This window comes from Cervus elaphus, chromosome 21 (assembly GCF_910594005.1).
Source record: "Cervus elaphus chromosome 21, mCerEla1.1, whole genome shotgun sequence".
Taxonomy (NCBI): Eukaryota; Metazoa; Chordata; class Mammalia; order Artiodactyla; family Cervidae; genus Cervus; species Cervus elaphus.
In genome coordinates this window covers 46,142,644-46,163,088 of record NC_057835.1, presented here as the reverse complement: position 1 = coordinate 46,163,088, position 20,445 = coordinate 46,142,644, and the positions used below count along the sequence as shown (strand labels likewise).

The following is a 20,445-nucleotide window of genomic DNA, read 5'->3' as shown; positions in this document are numbered from 1 at the left end:
CGCATTGCAGGCAGATTCTTTACCGTTTGAGTCACCAGGGAAGCCCAAGAAATGTGGAGCGGGTAGCCTATCCCTTCTCCAGTGTATCCTCCTGACACAGGAATTGAAGCAGGGTCTCCTTCTTCTGAAGCACTGCAGGCAGATTCTTTACCATAAAGAGGAAGAAATCTAAGCATACCACTATAGAAAAGTAGCAAATAAAGGGAGAGAGCAAGAGAAGAAGACAGGAATAAAGGAATGAGAAGGCAGTCAGAAAACAATAAACAAAATGGCAATAGTAATCTCATATCTGTCAAGTATTGGTTTAAGTGTAAATGAAATAAATTCTACAATCAAAAGACCTAGAGTGACTAAATGGATTAAAAGTAAAATTAAGGGGCTTCCCAAGAATTCACCTGCCAATGCAGGGACATGGGTTCAGTCTCTGTTCTGGGGAGATTCCATGTGCCATGGAGCAACTAAGCGTGTGCACCACAACTGCTGAGCCCATGTTCTTCAGGCCACAAGTCACAGCTACTGAGCATGCATGACACAACCGCTGAAGCCCATGCACCTAAAGCCGGTGCGTCTCAACAAGAGAAGCCACTGCGATGAGAAGCCCATGAGCCACAACAGAGAATATACCTGCTCTCCACAACTAGAGAAAGTCATGCACATTAACAATATACCCTACTCCCCACAACTAGAGGAAGCCCGTGCACAGTAACAAAAACCCAGTGCAACCAAAATAAATAAGCAAGTAAATTTTAAAAACACATAAAAACAAAACTAAGGGACTTAATTTTAAGAAACTTCCCTGGTGGTCCAGTGGTTAGGAATCCACCTTCCAATGAAGGGGTCATGTTTTCCATCTGTGGTTGGGAAACTAAGATCCCACCTGTTATGGGGCAATTAAGCCCATAACTAGAGAGCCCATATGTCATAACTAAATAAATGTTTTAAAAACTTAAGACCCAACTCTATGTTGCTTACAAGAGACACATCTACTTTAAGGAACAAACACAGACTGAAATTGAAGGGATGGAAAAAATAGTACATACAGATGGAAACCAAAAGAACCAGAGGTAACCATATTTGTGTGTGTATGTGCTCAGTCATGCCCAACTCTTTGCAAAAACCAGATCCCATAGACTGTAGCCCACCCATTTCCTCTATCCATGGGATTTTCCAGGCAAGAATACTGGAGCAAGTTGCCATTTTCTACTTCCTGAAGCAGGGATCGAACTTGAGTCTCTTGCATCTCCTGCATTGGCAGGTGGGTTCTTTACCACTGCACCACCTAGGAAGACCCTAGCTATACTTATACCAGGCAAAATAAACTTTAAGCCAAAAACTGTAATGAAAGAGAAAGGTCATTATATAATGAAAAAGGTGTCAGTCCAACAAGAAGATATAATATTTGTAAGTATTTATGCATCCAACATAGAAGTGGCTTCCCTGCTGGCTCAGATGGTAAAAAAAAGTCTGTATTCCATGCAGGAAACCCAGGTTTGATCCCTGGGTCAGGAAGACCCCCTGGAGAAGGAAATGGAAACCCACTCCAGTATTCTTGCCAGGAAAATCCCGTGGACAGAGAAACCTGGTGAGCAAATGCTAACAAACCTGAAGAGAGAAAGAGACAGCAACTTAATAACAGTAGGAACTTCAACTCCCACTTTTAAGGATGAATAGATCATCCAGATAGAAACTTAATAAGGAAACATTGAACTTAAACTACATATCAGCCTGATGGACTTAATGGACATTTATAGAACTTTCCAACCATCAGCAGCAGAATGCATATTCATCTCAAGTGCACAAGGACTAAGTATTAATAGATTTAAGAAGATTGAAATTATGTCAAATATCTTTTCTTACCATAATGATATGACACTAGAAATCAATTGCAACAAATAAAATGGAAAATTTACAAGTATAGGAGATTAAACTACCTGCTACTGAATAATCAATGGGTCAAAAAGAAATCAAAAGAGAAACAAAAAAATAACTTGAGACAAATGAAAATGGAAATACAGCATATGAAAATTATGGGATGCAGCAAAAGCAGTTCTAAGAGAGATATTCTCAACAACAAATGTCTACATTAATTAAAGAAACAAAGGTCTCAAATAAGCAATCCAATTTTACATCTCAAGAAACCAAAAGAGAATAAACTAAGCCCAAAGTTAGTAGAAGAAAGGAAATAAATGAAATAGAGAATAGCAAGACAGCAGGGAAAAAATCAATAAAACTAGGTACTGGTTTTGCAAAAATAAACAAAGTAGACAAAACTTTAGCTAAACTTATGAAGAAAAAAAGAAAAAACTCAAATAAATTTTTTAAAAAATGAAAAAGGAGACACCACAACTGACACCACATAAATACAAAGGATCATAATAGACTCTATGAACAATTGTATACCAACAAATTAGACAACCTAGAGGAAATGGATAAATTCCTAGAAACATACAACCTACCAAGACTGAATCATGAATAGGAAATCTTAAAAAACCAACTACTAGTTATGAGATTGAATCAGTAATCAAAAACCTCCCAGAAAACAAATGTGCAGGAACTGATAGCTTCACTGGTAAGTACTACCAGGCACTTCAAGAATTAATACCAATCCTTCTCAAACTCTTACATATAGTTGAAGAGGACAGAAGAGTTCCGAACTCATTTTACAAGGCCAGCATTACCTCAATACCAAAACCAGACAAAGGCATTGTGAAAAATTAAAGGCCAATATTCCTGATGAACAGTAACTCAGTGGTAAAGAATCTGCCTGCAATGCAAGAGACAGAATAGACATAGGTTCAATCTCTGGGTCAGGAAGAGTCCCTGGAGAAGGGCATGGCAACCCATTCCAGTATTCTTGCTGGAAAAATCTCAGCAGCAGAGGAGCCTGGCAGGCTCAGGCTACATCCATGGGGTCGCAAAGAGTTGGACATGAATGAAGCGACTGAGCACTATAGCACTGTCTCTGATGAACATAGATGCAAAAATCCTCAACCAAATATCAGTAAACCAAATTCAACAATTCACTGAAGGACCATAAATGGGTCAAGTGGGATTTATTCCAGGAATCCAAGGATGGTTTAACATCTACAAATTCACCAACGTGATACACCATGTTAACAAAATGAAGGATTTAAAAATGTATGACCATCTCAATAGATGCAGAAAAACTTTGACCAAAATTCAACATCAATTCATGATAAAAAAAAAAAATTCTCAACAAATTGGGTGTAAAGGGAAGATACCCCAATATAGCAAAGGCCATATGTGACAAGTTCACATCTAACATCATTCTCAACAGAGAAAATTTGAAAACCTTTCTTCTCAGATCAGGAATAAGACAAAAATCTCTACTTTTACCACTTTCATTCAACATAGTACTGGAAATCCTAGCCAGGACAATTAGACAAGGCATCCAAAAAGAAAGAAAGGTATCCCAAATCAGAAAAGGAGAAGTAAAAGTGTCTCTATTTGCAGTTGATGGCATATTATATACAGAAAATCCTAAAGACTCTACTAATAAACACTGTTAGGTCTAATCAGCTCATTTAGTAAAGCTTCAGGATACAAAATCAACATACAAAGGTCAGTTGTGGGGACTTTCCTCATGGTCCAGTGGTTAAGAATCCGCCTGCCGACGCAGGGAATATGGGTTTGATCCTTGGTCTGGGAGAATCCCACATGCCGTGGGACAACTAAGCCCATGCACCACAATTACTAAGCCCAAGCTCTAGAACCTGTGTTTCGCAACTAGAGAGTAGCCCCCACTCACTACAAGAGAGAGCCTGCAGGGAGCAACGAGGAGCCCATGAGCTTCAACAAAGACCCAGCACAGACAAACATAAATAAAATATAGTTTTTAAAAAAAGATCAGTTGTGTTTCTAAGCATATTGCCAGCTATATGACACAGTTAGTAGTAAAACAATGAAATAAGAAACCAAGTTGCCCCACCCATGAAGTTCCCCTTTTAGAAAGTCCTGGGTAACCCAGCTAACTAACCACTTCAGTGATCCCACTCTTCCCTTCCCATTCCCTAATTCCTGCTCTTATGTTTAAAATTTGCCAAGAATAAATCCACAAAACCCTAGGCGCCCCCCTCAGACCCTAATAACAGCAGAGCCCCAGGTTTGTAGTCTCTCTCTTGCTCTACTTTCAGCCTCACTGACTGGCCCTTATGTGCGCCATGTAAACCCTAGGCCTGTGAGTAATAAATCTTGGTTTTTCAAAGTTCCCTGATGGTTGTTGTTGAGATGTGTGTTGGAATCATAAGACCCACAAGAGCTGACCCAGCCGCAACATTGGCTCCAGACAGGGAAATGTCTGTGGGCTACCCATTCCAGTATTCTTGCCTGAAGAATTCCATGGACTGAGGAACCTGGCATCTATAGTCCACGGGGTCACAAAGAATCGGGCACAACTGAGTGACTAATACTTTCACCTCACTTTCATTCACCACAAGTAGATGTGTCCAAAGGAGTACCTCAGGCATCCCTAGCCAATAGCATCACCAACAATGGGCTGAGATGAACACAGAACAACACCATACACAAAAATCAACTAGAAATGGATAAAAGACTTGAGCATGACTTGAAACCATAAAACTCCTAGAAGAAAACATAAAACTCCTAGAAGAAAACATATGCAGTAAGTTCCTTGACATTGGTCTTAGCAATGATATTTTTGGATCTGACACACCAAAAGGAAAGGCAAGAAAAGCAAAACCAAAAACGTGGAACTATATTAAACTAAAAAGCTTTAAACAAAAAAAAAAATCATCAAAAAAAAAAAAATGAAAAGGTAATCCATGGAATGGGAGATAATATTTGCAAATCATATATCTGTGAGTGGTTAATATCTAAAATAATGAAGAATTCATACAACTCAATAGCAAAAAAGCAAAACAAATCTGAATAAAAAGTAGGCAGAGAAACTGAGTAGACATTTTCCCATAGAAGAGAAACAGTGGCCAACAAGTAAATGAAAAGATGTTCAAATCACTAATCACCAAAAAAATGCAAATCAAAACCACAATCAGATATCATCTCACATATCTATTAGAATAACTATCATCAAAAAGACAAGAAATCAGTATTGGCAAAGATGTACTGAAAGGAGACTTGTACCCTGTCATGAGAATGCAGATTGTTGCAGCTACTATAGAAAACAGTATGAAAGTTTCTCAAAAAATAAAAAATAGAACTAGCAAATGATCCAGAAGTCTCACTCATGGGTGCACATCCAAAGGAAATGAAAACAGGTTATAGATGAGACATCAATACTCTCACATTCACCGCATCTTTATTCATAATTGCCAAGACATGGAAACAACCTAAGTGTTCATCAACAGATGAATGGATAAAGATAATATCACACATACACACACAAACACAGGAATATTACTCAGGCATGAGAAAGAAGGAAATTCTGTATTTGCAACAAACGGATGGACCCTGAAGGCTAAGTGAAAGGTAATCAAACAGAGAAAGACAAACACTACATGGCATCGCTAATATGTAGAATTTTTTTTTTTAAAGACAAACTCACAGAAAAAGAGTAGAACAGGAGTTGCTAAGGCCTAGAGGGTGGGGAAATAGGGAGAAGTAAGTAAAAGGATCCAAACTTTCACCTATAAGATAAATAAGATCTGATGACCTTATGTAAAATATGATGGCTATACTGATAACACTCTGATATATAATTGAAGTTTGCTAAGAGAGTAAAACTTACAAATTTCACACACAAAAAAGAAATACATGAGGTGATGGATGTGCTAATTAACAAGATGGGGGAATCCTTTCACAATGTATTCATATACCAGATCACCATGATATACACTTAAAATCTTACAATTTCATGTATCAATTATACCTCAATAAAGTTGAAACTTAAAATATAAAAATAAAAGACAATAAGTTGGCAAGGATATGAAGATAGGCATATTCATTGTTGTGCTCTCATATGCTGGTGGTGAGAATGTAAAATTTTACAGCCAGTTTGAAAATCATGGCAGTTTCTTAAAATATTAAGCATCCCATATGATTCAACAATTCTATTCTTTGTTATGTAACCAAGAGAGATAAAAGCATATGATCACATGTTCAAAGCAGCACTATTTCCAACTGCTAAATATTGAAGAAATCTAAGTATCCATGGACAGATGGATGGAGAAGAAGATGTGGTATATATTTATAACAGAATATTACTCAGCTATAAAAAATGAAATTTTGCTATTTGCAATAACATGGATGGACTTAGAGGGAATTATGCTAAGCAAAATAAGTCAGAGAAAGACAACTACTGTATAATATCACTTATACGTGGAATAAAAAAAACTAGTGACTAGAACAGAAAATAAACAGACTCACAGATACAAAGAACAAGCTTGTGGTTACTAATGGGGAGACAGAAGAGTGAAGGGGTAAGATAAGTGTAGAGAATTGTAAGTACAGATTATTATGCGTAAAATAAGCTACAAGAATGTATTATACAACACAGAGAATATAGCCAATATTTTTAACGACTATAAACTGAATATAACCTTAAAAAAAAAAACATATGATTGCGTAAAGACTTGGATAGCAATGTTCTCAGCAGCATTATTCATAAAAACCAAAAAGTGGAAATAATCCACATGTCTATAAGCTGGTGAATAGGTAAACAAAATATGATATTGCCATACAATAAAATACAATTCAGTAATAAAAGACTGAAATAGACATGTTTGCAACAACAAGGATGAACTTCAAAAACAATGCAAAGTAAAGAAGCCAATCACAAAAGATCATATACTGTATAATTTCATTTATGTGAAATGTCCAGAATAGTCAGATTTCTAGAAACAGGAAGTAGTTCAGTGGTTGCCTGGGGCCTGGAATAGAAATGGAAATTAACTGCAAATGAGCATGTGAGATCTTAACCTGGGTGATGGCCAGATTCTAAAACCAAAAGATGGTGATAGTTGAACAACCAAGTAAATTAATAAAAGATAACTGAAGTGTATGTTTAAAACTAGTGAATGTTATAATATGTTAAAAGTTATTAAGAAGAAAGATTTGGGAATTTTGGGACAAGGTATCACAGCGAGTTCACTCTCTCAAAACATCACTCAAGAGCAAATGAAACCAAAATGTTCAAAGCAAAAATGTATTAGAAAAAAAACATCTTAATTCATTATAGAATCCTGTCTTAACTTTAGTTTCCTAAGTAAATCACAGTAAGAATGTCAAAATTCAGTTTCTCATTTTCCATTCAATCATTCACTCTCCAGATAAATGAAGAAATCTTCCATTTAGATTTCCAAGTATATCATCCTGAAAGAGAGGGAAGGGATGAGATCCCCGTTCAACAAACAGTGTTTACATTCTGAAGTGTGTTCCTTTCCCCTGCCTGTGATTCCCAGCCTTTGGCCTTTACGGAGGGACCTCTGACCTGCTTTTCTATCACCCTCCCTAACCTACATGAATGGGTTTCACCCTTGGGATTGTCTTTGTTTTATTTGACCCATCTTTCTACACACTGACCCACGCTCTCCCCCTAGTGCATTTGCCCTTTGTTTTCCAGCCCCATTTCCTTTTCTCCTGTGCCTCCCAGCCTCTACTGCTCCTTCCTAGCCCTCCTTTCTAAGAGCAGAAACAAAGATTCTCATCCATTCTTTCCAGAGTCCTATGTGGTTCTCCTGGCCAGGGAAGGTGCTGGAATGTGACTTCAGCACATTCCAGTCAACCTGAACCCTGGCAGGGAAGAATGAGCCCTTGCACAATTAGGGGGAGTGTTTTACGGCCTGTTATTGTTACTGTAACATTGTCAGACTTTTGAAGAAAGAGAGGGTTAATTATTGACAAAGTTGCGATGAAACTTTCCCTAAAATACTTTCACACTTGGTGGGGGGAAAGGAGGCTAGAAACCAAGCGTTCAAAGGAATTAAAAATAAAACTGTGTCTCTCCCATTTTAATGTTCATTTCTCTCTAGCATTCTAGAATTGAAGGAAAGAAAGACTCTGTGTGAGAGGAAACTATTGGAACTTTTTAAAGGGAGCTAAATTATTTTTACTGTTTTTTCTAGCTACAAATAGCTATATAAATGAATAATAAATTTATTTTAAAGTCTGATAATTTTTTACAGCATGTAGAGAGACTTTCATGAATAATCATAAATTTCCTTCACTTCCAGAGTGCCTATGTGTAAAGAACATTCCATAAGACAGAGGTTCTAATCATTGGTGGTAATTACATGAAACCTGGAGTCATTAGACACTATTAATTGTCTGAAATATAACCAGAAGAAAAATAAACATCAGGGAGGAAATCTAGCATGACTATAATTAGTTAAATTACAATCCCTCTGGTCCATAAGAAAAATCTCAAAGTTGGTATTTCAAAATTGATTTAATTAAATTTTAAGTAACTTTTTTGTAATGTTTAAGTAGCTTTTTAGTTATTTAACCAGTTAGCAATCTTTGTTCTTTATTTAACCAGATATGAGTCCTAAACTCTTTTTACCCAGTGTTTTCTGATACCACTTTTTTTTTTTTAAATCAAAGGTGTTCATGTTAACATTTAACAGGAATCCACTCAAGTAGAACACTTCGACAGGAGCCAGATGCTGTAGCCATCACACCCAGGTGGAAAACTGCTAAGTCTGACCTGGGGGCCAGGACCTTGGAGCCCTCTCAGGGACTCTGAGTTGTCATCTGTCTCCTGAGTCTCTCCATCTCCTCCCATCATCTTGAGCTCCACACACCCAAACCCCAGATCCTCACCTCTTCTTGCCCTAAGTAAATACACCCATCCCCATTTTGGGGGTCCTTTCCAAATTTAAAACAATCTGCATGATCCCACCCTCCTTCTCCTCTACACCATAACCATCAACTCAAGTGGTATGAGTCTCAGCCCTGAAATATCACCATCTGTTCCCCTGCCCAGTCTTCCCCTTCATTTCATCTTAACTACAGTTGCGTCGTAACTAGTCATCTGGCCCCGTCTCTTCAGGCTTCAATCCTCCAGACATACCATTTCACTCCTGGCCTTCAGCTCTCTCTCTCTTTTGCCGGGTGAGCAGGTGAAGCCCTGGCTTGTCAGTCAAGAACTTTCTGGCTCTGAACACACTGTGTTGTTTCAGAGATTCTGCATGAGAATCCACTAGATCACTTTCTACTCCAATCAGAGCTGACCGCACCCACTGTACTGAAAGAGCCCCTGTGTGTCCCTATCCCTGTCTCTGCCTTCCCTACTGGGCACAGGCTCTGCCAAACAACTCCAAATATCTTTTAGCTCTGAACATCTGTTCCCAGGGAGCCTGCCTTCAGCAAGAAATGATTTCCAACCTCACTTTTATTCTCTTCATTGTTTTGGTTTTTTTTTAATTTCAAAGCTATGTTTACCAGACTTTAGAAGTATCACTTCTAAAATAAATTTGTCAATAAGCATTATGCATTTAGAAAGCCTTGAACTGGATTTCCCATTTGATTTTTTAATTGTTTCCACAATTTGTAAAGGTTATAGTCCATTCATAGTTATTATAAAATATTGGCTACATTCCCTGTGTTGTACAATATATTCTTATAGCTTATTCATTTTACCTCATTTAGACTTTTTTTTAAATTTTTAATTGAAGGATAATTGCTTTACAATGTTGTGTTGGTTTCTTGCGTACAGTAACGTGAATCAGCTGTAAGTATACATGTATCTCCTCCCTCTTGAGCCTCCCTCTTCCCCCCCCACCCCATCCCACCCTCTAGGTCATCACAGAGCACCAGACTGAGCTCCCTGCATTATACAGCAACTTCCCACTGTCTATTTTACACATAGTAATGTATATAATTCAATGCTACTCTCTCAATTCATCCCACCCTCTCTTTAGAGCTTATTTATTTTATACATATTCGTTTGCACCTCTTAATCCCCTACCTCTATCCTACTCCACCCCTCCCTTCATTCCCTTAGCACCAACCTTAAACCTCCCAAACATTTACCATGATCTTTCATCTTTATAGTCATACCTCTCCTCCCTAAACAGACAGAAAACTCCAGAAGGGCAGGCAAAATATTTTCCTCCTCTTTTGATGTAATAGGCAACTAAATATAGCAGAACCAGCAGGTATGAGTTTGAATCGTGACTCTTGCTACTTACGAGGTGAGTTACCTTGAGGAAGTTACACAACCTCTCTGCGCCTGTTTTCTCTAAAATGGGGATGATAAGAAGTACTATCTTTAGCGAGACATTAAAATCTCACTCTTCTTTAATGAGAATTAAATGATTATAGTGCCTTGAACAGCATATATTCAAAATACAGTCTTCAAAAAGTATTACTTTGTTTTACCATTTTTCTTCTCTTTATGTCAGTGTCTATATTATGCCTTATACGTAGTAAGGGCTAAACTACAATAAATCGATAGGATTTCAAGATATGTCTGATGTGGATTAGTAGCCTTAACAGCAACTTCCTGCTCACATATAAAGCTATGGGTCCACCATGTAAAAGGCTGCACTGTGCTCTTGTGGGCTTGCATTCCACTCACTTTGTTGTTGTCCAGTCACTCAGTCGTGTCCAACTCTTTGCAACTCCATGGACTGCAACACGCCAGGCTTCCCTGTCCTTCACCGTCTTCCGGAGCTTGCTCAAACTCATGTCCATTGAATCAGTGATGCCATCCAACCATCTCATCCTCTGCCATCCCCTTCTCCTCCTTCCCTCAACCTTTCCCAGCACAGGGTCTTTTCTAATGACTCGGCTCTTTGTATCAGGTGCCCAAAGTAGTGGAGCTTCAGCCTTAGCATCTGTTCTTCCAACCAATATTCAGGATTGATTTCCTTTAGTATAGGTAATTTGATCTCCTTGCAGTCCAAGAGACTCTCAAGAGTCTTCTTTAGTGATTTGTAATTGCTCTGAGTTTCTGCTTTATGTGGTCTGGGGTGAGGGCCGTTAAAAAAAAAAAAAAAAATCTCCTCCAATAATTCTGCTATGTAGCCAAAATGGAGCATTACTGGTCAATCACTCAGTTTTATGACTTGGTGAAAAAACCTGACCGGTTTTGGTTTTGGTTTCATTTAGCTCCTTTTCATCTGTCACCCTCATCCTAACCCACCTCCAGGCACTAACTATCCAGGCCCTATCTGAGCCTCAGCTGGGATCTATGTTGTAAGAGATAAGATAATCAGTGAGAAGCATATATCAAAACCCAGAGTATGTCTATCACTGAACAGCAATGTGTTTCACAGTTATTAATGGTATTTTAATGAGCAGGCTTCATAGCCACTCTCTGCAGCAACTGAAATAACACCAGCCTCTCAGCTGACTGCCTGGGTGGTATATACCAATGTGAGTGTCCCTGTCTCTACACGCACTCAGTTTTCCTTTCAATCAGCCAGGATTTGAATGGAAAGAAGGGGAATTTTTGAAAAGTATCAGTTACGCTGCTCTTGAACTTCAGAGAACAAAAGAATCACCCATAGTCTTTGCTGGTCATGCAGAGGACTCAGGGTAAACATTGGAAATACCACTACTTGAGTTGCAGAGAGCAGTTAGAACACCAGTTATAAGTGATGGTGGAAATCATGGTGAGGGTGTGATTCTCCAAAGTGAGTACGTAAAAAGCAATCAGTAAAAGAGATTGCAAAGGATCTGCAACAACCAAAGACGTAGAAGAAATAAAACAGAGTGGTGTTCCTGAAGCCATGGAGAGGAATTTCCAGGCCTTCCCTCCAGAAATTCAGATTCAGTTAATTTGAGGTGGGGCCCAGAAAACCACAATTCCCTGAATATTATGTATAGCCACTTTGAGGCACAAGGGTACATTTCTTTTTTTTTTTTTTACAAGGGTACATTTCATTTTATAAATAAGTGAAAAAAAAAACAAAACAAAATGTTTAATAAGAGTTCGTTTGATATCAAATTTCTCTCAAGTATTTCTAATATGGACCTCATCACATGGGAGACAAGATTTTATCTTTTGCTGCCCAAAGACCTAATTAACTCTAGGAGAAACTTACATTAATTAAATGAAATTCAAGTTGGCCTCAAGAGTAATTTTCTTTGACTGAGTACAAGATTCACAACTTTAGCAAGTCAAAGCACGGATATGACACATCATAGTACCAACTACCTTTTCTCTACTAGGAAAAACGTCTGAGATGGGAAATGCCATAGGTGAGGGGGGATCAAGGAGTCAGTTTCATTTATTCATTTCTTCATGCCTTCATTCAACATATATTTACTCAATATCTATTATGTGTCAGGTACTATTAGACAAGGGATATACTAGAGTGAAAAAAAGTCCCAGCCTCTAATTGTCACTACAATCACAATCACATAGAAAGATATAAACATATCAGATAAACATGTTGTACACCTTAAGTTTATGTTATATGTCAAATATATTTCAATTAAAAATAAAAAGAAGTTTGCATTTCAAAATAAGCCAACCATTCCCTCAGATCTTTATTGAATGCAATCTGGGCATAGGAGATGGGTAAGATTAGGTGAGATGTTCCCTTTGGAAGTGACAATAACCAATTATTCAAAAGACTCTCATTTCCTAGGCACTCTTCTAGGTTCTTTACACACAAAGATTAATAAGGACTGGTCCTGACATCATAGAGTTGGAAGTACAGAGAGATAACTAAACATTTCATTCTAATACAATGTAAAGATATACACAGAAGGTTTTTGAAGCATGGATTCTTGAGAAATGAGGCTGGAAAAATATGTCAGGGCCAGACTGTGAAAACACTGAATGTCATGGTCAGGGATCTGGACTTGATTCTGTAGGTTGTGTGGCCTTGGAACATCTTTGAGTAAAAAAGTGACACCGTCAGACTTGTATTTTAGAAACTCACCTGGAGACAGGACAATTAAGAAAGCTATTACAATAGTCTTGGCAGCAGATAATGAAAGTCAGAGTTGAATTGTGACAGTGAAAATAAAATGAGAAGTCAAATTCAAGACTTCCAGAATCAGAAATGGCAACATATAGAAGAGGAAGGATGTGGGGAAAGAGGGAGGAGGAACTGAAACTCCTAAGACTTAGTTTAGGTGACTGTGTACATGGGAACCCTATCAACCCAGTTAGAGAAGAGTAGAGGAGAGTTCAGTTTGGAGTCTGGGAATGAGGGTAGAAATAATAACCCGTTCCACTTGGCTACCTGGAAAGGTCTGGTTGGAATATTTATGAGCAGTTGGAAATACAGGTCAGGAGTTCGGGAGCAAAGTTGAAGCTGGATGTGGAGATAATAATCAATAAGAGATAGTTGAATTTATGGGGGGAAAAATAGATGTCCAAGAGGTGAATAGGGTAAAAAAAAGAAAATGAGAGAAGAAAAGAGGAGAGAGACCAGAGAAGATCTATTGCCAAAAATAGCCAAAGATGTAGAACAGGATGGTATCCTTGGAGCCATGGAAAATAGTTTCCAGAGGAAAAATAGGTGGTCAAAAGGCGATAGATCAAGTATGAAGAAGGCACACCTCTGATAGCTGATCTCTCTACATGCTGATCACTCCTAATTTACATCTATCTAGATCTCTCCTCCAAATTTCAATACATTTATTTATCCATCTGAACGAAATGTCTAAACTATCCTTCTGTGGGCCAACACTGTTTGGAAAACAGCATTCCACAAGATAGTCTGGTACTGCCTTCCAGGAGCTCCCAACACAGACATTTACAGACACATATCAGTGTGATAAAGGCCATGAGAACACAGAGGAGGGCCCCTCTCACCCAACCCAGGAGGGAGGAGTTAAGGAAAACTTCCTGTAGGCAGGGACATTTCAGCTGAGACACAAGGAGGAGCAAAGGTGAACCACGGGAAGAAAAGACGAGGGGGGAGGAGGGAGAGAATACAAGTCTGGAAGGGAGAGAAGGCCAGTGTTTTCAATGAACTGGAAAAACTTCAATGCAAGAGGAATGGGAATAGAGGAGTCTGGGAAATGTACAGAAGACAGACTGAGGGCTTTGATAGGTATATCAGTCATTTATAGAATCATAATTAATTATAACCACAAACACTCACGTGGTACTCACTCTGCACACTTATTGCATTTGAAGTGTTAGATTTGTACTGACTACCCTAATGCTGGGAAAGATTGAGGGCAGGAGGAGAAGAGGACAATGGGGAATGAGACGGTTGGATGGCATCACTGAATCAATGGACCTGAGTTTGAGCAAACTCCAGGAGATAGTGAAAGACAGGGAAGCCTGGCGAGCTGCAGTCCATGGGGTCACAAAGAGCCGGACATGACTTAGCGACTGAACACAACAACAATCCTTACAACAAACCTAGGAGGTAAGCAGTCCTAGTCCCCATTGATCTAATAGCAATGAGGGTTCACAGACAAGCTGTGAAGAGAATCAGTAGCAGCCGGATGTTCCAGCATGAAACATGCAAGTCATCACCATCATCCTGAGTCCGCACTCCCTCTCTGCGCTGCTCACCTCAGCTCTGGCGCCAGCAGCCTCCCAGTCACTAACCCTGGGAAGTTCATCTTTGCTACCTATGTCTAACTACTCACTAAACCTTGTCAACTTTACCTCCACTTCTATCTGCTCCTCACTCTCACCTCCTGGGTTTCAGGGTTTCCTGGGGTTCACACTACCACAACCTCCTTCTCATTGACTTCTGGCTTTCTCAAGATGTCTCTTCCTCTTTTAAATCCATTTCTCTCTGAATGCAAACATGACCACATGCGTGTGTGCTCAATTGCTTCAGGGTCCAACTCTTTGCAACCCTATGGCCTGTATCCTGCCAGGCTCCTCTGTCCATGGGATTAGCCAGGCAAGAATACTGGAGTGGGTAGCCACTTCCTTCTCCAGGGGGGCCCACTCAGGGGTCAAACCTGTGCCTCCTGCATCTCCTGCATTGCAGGCAGATTCTTTACTGCTGAGCCACAGGGGAAGCCCAAACACGACCACATAAGGTCCTTACTTTAAAGACACCAAGGCCCTGAAGCTCTCCTTGTTAACTGGGCTCACTTCCAGGACAATGACAAGCCGTCTGGGAGACAGATTAACAGCTAGAGGGTAACCAGTACTTAACATATGCTGGGCTCTACCCTCAGCCCTTTACACGAATTCTCCCAATTCTCACAGTAATCATACATGTCACGGTTGTGGAAACTGAGGCCCAGGTAATTTAAGGAACTTGCCAAAGGGCACAGAGTTCCTGGCACTGGGATGGGCACCCTGGCTCCTAGTCTATTCAGGGGAGAAGGGAGAAAAGCAGGCCCAATGAGGTTGGTGAGGAAATAAAATGAAAGAAAGCCTCACAAAGCTCTGAGATGATTGTGCTATGACAGCTGCTACTGTCTCCTCTCACACATTTGTGTATGTGAGTGCTCAGTCGTGTCCAACTGTTTTGCGATTCGTGGACTGTAGCCTGTCAGGCTTCTTTGTCCACGGGATTCTCCAGGCAGGAATACTGGATGAGGTTGCCATTTCCTCCTCCAGGGCATCTTCCAGACTCAGCGATCGAGCCCACATCTCTTGTGTCTCCTGTATTGGCAGGCAGATTCTTTACCACTGCGCCACTTGGGAAACCCACACACTTGGAGAATCACAAATGTACAAAGTCTAACTGCTCAGCGTGGCCCAGCCCCACCTCTCCACATCCTCTCTGTACTCAGCCTGCCACTTGGCTGCTCAGTTTCACTCCCTGTCTCTGGCTCCCTGCCCTCTGCCTGCTTCTACCTTGTAGTAAGGACGCTCTTATTTTTGCTTTCCTCTGGCTCTCAGCCTCTTCTTTCACTCACAGTCCAGTCCAGCATCTAGGACACGATGCACCACTGGAATAAGGTTGTGTATACACCACTGGGCTGTGTCTGCTTTTTCTAAGCCACCTTAGGTTTCTTCCGGCTATTCAGGTTTATGAGGTTACATCAGTATTGAAATGGTCTAAATTCATTCCATTCATTCAGCATTTTGTTCTACTATTTGGCAGTCACCATGCTAATTTCTGAAACAAGTACATGGTAGAGACCGTCTCGGAGCATGACCCGTTTCCTGAGCCACACTAAGATCAGATCACGGAGAAACACCAGATGCCCCCAGCTGGGTCCCACAGCCCCGTAGTGCACACACACTTGGTCTATTTATCTATTTTAATCAAGTGTTCTCTGCTTTTTTTTTTGGGGGGGGGGGCGTGTTGCTGCACTGGGACTTTGTTGCTGTGTGCAGGCTTTCTCTAGTTGTGGTGAGTGGGGGCTACTCTCTAGTTGCAGTGGGTGGATTTCTCACTGTGGTGGCATCTCTTATTGCAGAGCACAGGCTCTAGTACCATGGGCTTCAGTAGTTGCCTCGTGTGGACTCAGTAGTGTGGCTCCTGGGCTCCAGAGCACAGGCTCAACACTTGTGGTGCATGGACTTAGCTGCCCTGTGGAATGTGGGATCCTCCGGGGTCAGGGATCCAACCCGAGTCTCCTGCATTGGCAGGCAGATTCTTTACCACTGAGCCACCAGGGAAGTCTCACACTTGGTTTATTGTGTAACACACAGGATTATAAATATCTGCTTCTATGTCTGTCTTCACCTCTAGACCAAGTTCCCCGAAGTCTGGGACATTTTCTTCCGTCTATACCCCCAAAGTCTAGTGTGATACCCATGGAACAAAATGAATTTGAGCACTTTTCAGTAATACAGCATTCATAATACTTCAGTTCTACTGTATGTGAATAATGGGCCAACTACGACCCCAAATACTTTCCACATATTGTACCTCATTAAATCCCCCCAAGTGAAATGAGGTAGGAACTATTGTCATCTCCATTTTCCAAATGAGGAAACTGAAGCATAGATATGTTAAGTGACTTTCTGAAGACAGTCTCCAATGTGGAACACCATATATTCCTTAGGGTCCATCACTGGTCTTATTTTTAGTCTTAATTTAGCTGTCATCTGAAACTCCCTAATCCTACTGTCCAAGTCTGTGTATCTCTCTGGCATACAGCATGCTTGTTTGGAAAGAAGTTTCCAAGCGTGCTGTCATTAGAATCCCCACCCCCAACAGAAGTCAGGAATAGAAGAGCATAACCCTATTTTGTGCTCACATATGCGGTGTTAAAGGAGACCCATTTGAGAAAAGTGCTCTAGATATACAGTGGAATATTACTCAACTACCATAAACAAAGAAAGTTTGCCATTTGCAACAACATAAAAGGAACTGAAGGGCATCATGCTTAGTGAAATAAGTTAGAGCAACAAATACTGTTATGTGATCATGATCACTGTTACATGGAATCTAAAAAATAAAACAAATGAATGAATACAAAAAAACTAAATATAAAGGAAATCCACTACTGTAATTACTGTGGATGGAGGTATGGGAAAGATTCAAATCAGGTAGTTTATTTAGAAGTGTCCAAATTCCAGCCAAAAGAAAAAAGCTTTTGTAATGTGAGCTGTCCCGTTTTTCCTCCCATTTTAAAGGAAAAAAATCTTCCCCACCCCCTCCCATACCCTTCCCCCCAAGACTGGATTTAGATAAGCCTAGAGCCAAAACCACTGGGTAGATTGCAGAACAATTGGCCTTCAGGTGGGGTTTAATGAAAGACTTTGAATTCTTAGGGGTCACCTGAGTGCTGGTTTTGCAGAACCTCCCTCTGTTCTCCCTGGGGGAGTTGCTCATGCGCCCTCTCTCCCCACCCTCATTTATCTATGTAAAGGTACTTCAGAGACCTGGCTCCCCGCAGATATCCTGACCTGACTCTCCTGCAGTCTCCACCCCTCCAACCCTACCTCCAGCACCCAACTAGAAGCTCCCGCTGGGCCTGTTACCCTACACTCCAGTCTGAGGACCTGAGCAGAGTCAGGTGATTGCTCCCTCCTTCCTGGAAAACCCAGCTGCCCCTCATTGCAGGCCTGTCTATCTGTGCCTGGTTTTCTTGCAACAAGCAGCAAGCATACCTTCTCCAGTCTTGGACTTTACTTGCTTGTGTTCCCCACTCCCCACCCCAATTTCTCCCTGTCCTCTAAATGCCCTCCACTCTAGGCCACTGAGTACAAAATCTACCTTACATGACATTTCCATACCCCCCTTTAAGGATAAGGGCTTCCCCGGTGGCTTAGAGGGTAAAGAATCTACCTGAAGGCAGGAGACCCGGGTTTGATCCCTGGGTTGGAAAGATCCCCTGGAGGAGGGCATGGCAACCCACTCCAGTATTCTTGCCAAAGTATTCCTTGGTGGTCCAGTGGTTAAGACTCCATGCTTCTAATACAAGGGATTCGGGTTTGATCCCTGGTTGGGGAAATAAGATCCCACATGTTGGATGGAGTCAAGAAAAAATTTTAAAACTATTATTTATAAACATATAAAACTATTATTTCTTAAAAATTCAATTATTTCCCAAAGGCAATTATCAGTAGCTATTAAGTTTTAACTTGAAACATAATGGCATATATATGTTTGTTTCTATTTGTTCATCCACCTTGGGCTTCCCAGATAGCTCAGTGGTAAAGAATCTGCCTGCCAATGCAGAAGATGCAGGAGGCACAGGTTTGATCCCTGGGTCGGAAAAATCCCTTGGAGGAGAAAATGGCAACCCAGTCCAGTATTCTTGCCTGAAGAATCCCGTGGACAGAGGAGCCTGGCAGGCTACTGTCCATGGGGTAGAAGAGTCAGGCACGACTGAACACAGCACACACGCACACTTCATTCACCTAATATTTTTACCGAGAATCTACCATATGCTTGCCTGCTGTGGTGATAGGCACTGATGAAAGTCATAGAAAGCAGGCTTTTTTCTCAAGGAGCAGAAGTCCTTCAAGGGAGACAGACAAATACAAACATAAAAACTCCCCTTGGGTTTCTTCCTGGGACATGTCTTATTCTGATTCATGTATTCACTCACTCATTCAACAAATGTTCTTGGAGCCCCATGTGCATCAAGCCCCTATTTTAGGCACTAGGAAACAGTGTGACAAGACTGTGCCCTGTTGGGGGTGACATTCCCATCGTGGAGGAGTCAGACGTGAATATGTGAACAAGCGAACCTCAGTTCACAGAGGGATGCAGGCTGAGCGGATGCAACACAGAAGGAGATAGACAGCTTCTGAAGTGATGGTGGACCACTTCCTCAGAAAGGAGGAACTAAGGACAGCAAGCAGGGATGACCCTGAAAGATGGGAAAGCCTCTCTTACGAAGATCAGGCTGAAAAAACAGGCTGGAATGAGACCAGAAGGTGGGAATGAATTGGGCAGGCTGGCAGGGCAGAAGTTAGGGCCAGTGTGTCTGGAGCCCGGGTCCCAGAAAGGATGGAAAGGGGCATGAAGAGATGGCTGACGGGATGGGTTAGGTCAAGAGGGCCTAGCAGGGACCACAAGCATGCGTTTGATCCTAGCTACAATGACTTTGGATCCAGTGAGCAACTTCCAGGTCATCATTTTGTAAACAAGATGTAAAGCTCACCCTGTATCAGTTCCTGAGTGCTTCATATCTGTCTGCCAATATGATCTTAACAGCAACCCTGTGAGGCCAGCCTTATTGTTGTCCATTTGGGGGAGGAGAAAGCGGCCTAAAGAGATCCAGTGGCCAGCCCAGGGTGACTCGCCTGGTGTCAGGGTTTGCAATGCAGCCTTCTGACTCCAGTCCACACTTTCCAGACCTCAGAGAAGCCTGAAGAACCAGATATTAAATGCTGTCTTTAAATACAGAAGAAGGAAAAAAATATTCCTTCTCAACCTTTTGTCTCCATCAAGAGCTTTCCAGTTCTTAGAAACACTTCTTTGCCCCCAGAGTCCCTTAACCTGTTAAAAGTCCTTCACACATTCTCTGGACAGGTTTATCTGCGAGCTGAGGGGTTCGGAGGCGCTCTCGCCTGAGGCAGGAGCATGTGCTACTCTGGGCGGGCGTGTTTTGTTTTGTTTTAAATACCATCAATTAAATGCTCTTAAGACTGTAAACCCTCCTTTGTCCTCCTCTGGGCTCTGTAGAATTGTAACTTAGTGGCCTGCTATCTCCCTCCTTTGAAATTCCGATGAACCCTACAGTAATTAATCGGTATTCATGGTTCTCAGGCACTAGAGGGGAGATGGGTGTTCTCTTCTGCTGCAGGCTGGGCTCCACAAACTTCAAAGTGCACACAGTCACCTGGGGGTCTCGGTTCAAATGCGGATTCTGACTCAGAAGTTCTGGGGCCGCCTCGATCGCCCTCCTTACCAACTGGAGGTGAGCAGAGGAAGAATCGCCTGCCCAGAGCAGATCACCGGGAGCAAGGGAGGTGATCATTTTCCAGGCTCGGCAACAATCAACCAAAGGCATAATGAAGTACCAGTCTTCCCAGGTGGCTCAGCTGGTGAAGAATCCACCTGCAATGCAGGACACCGGGGTTCGATCCCTCGGTCATGAAGATCCCTCGGAGGAGGGAACGACAACCCACTCCAGTATTCTTGCCTGGAGAATTCCATGGACAGGGGAGCCTGGCAGGCTACGGTCCAAGGGGTTGCAGAGTCGGAGCGACTA

The 20,445-nt window shown here is 41.3% G+C and overlaps 1 pseudogene; it reads right to left on the bottom strand.

Annotated features, from left to right (window-relative positions):
* LOC122679101 overlaps positions 1 to 20,211 on the bottom strand; it is a 34,091-nt pseudogene extending 13,880 nt beyond the window's left edge.
* Positions 20,212 to 20,445: the final 234 nt, after the last annotated feature.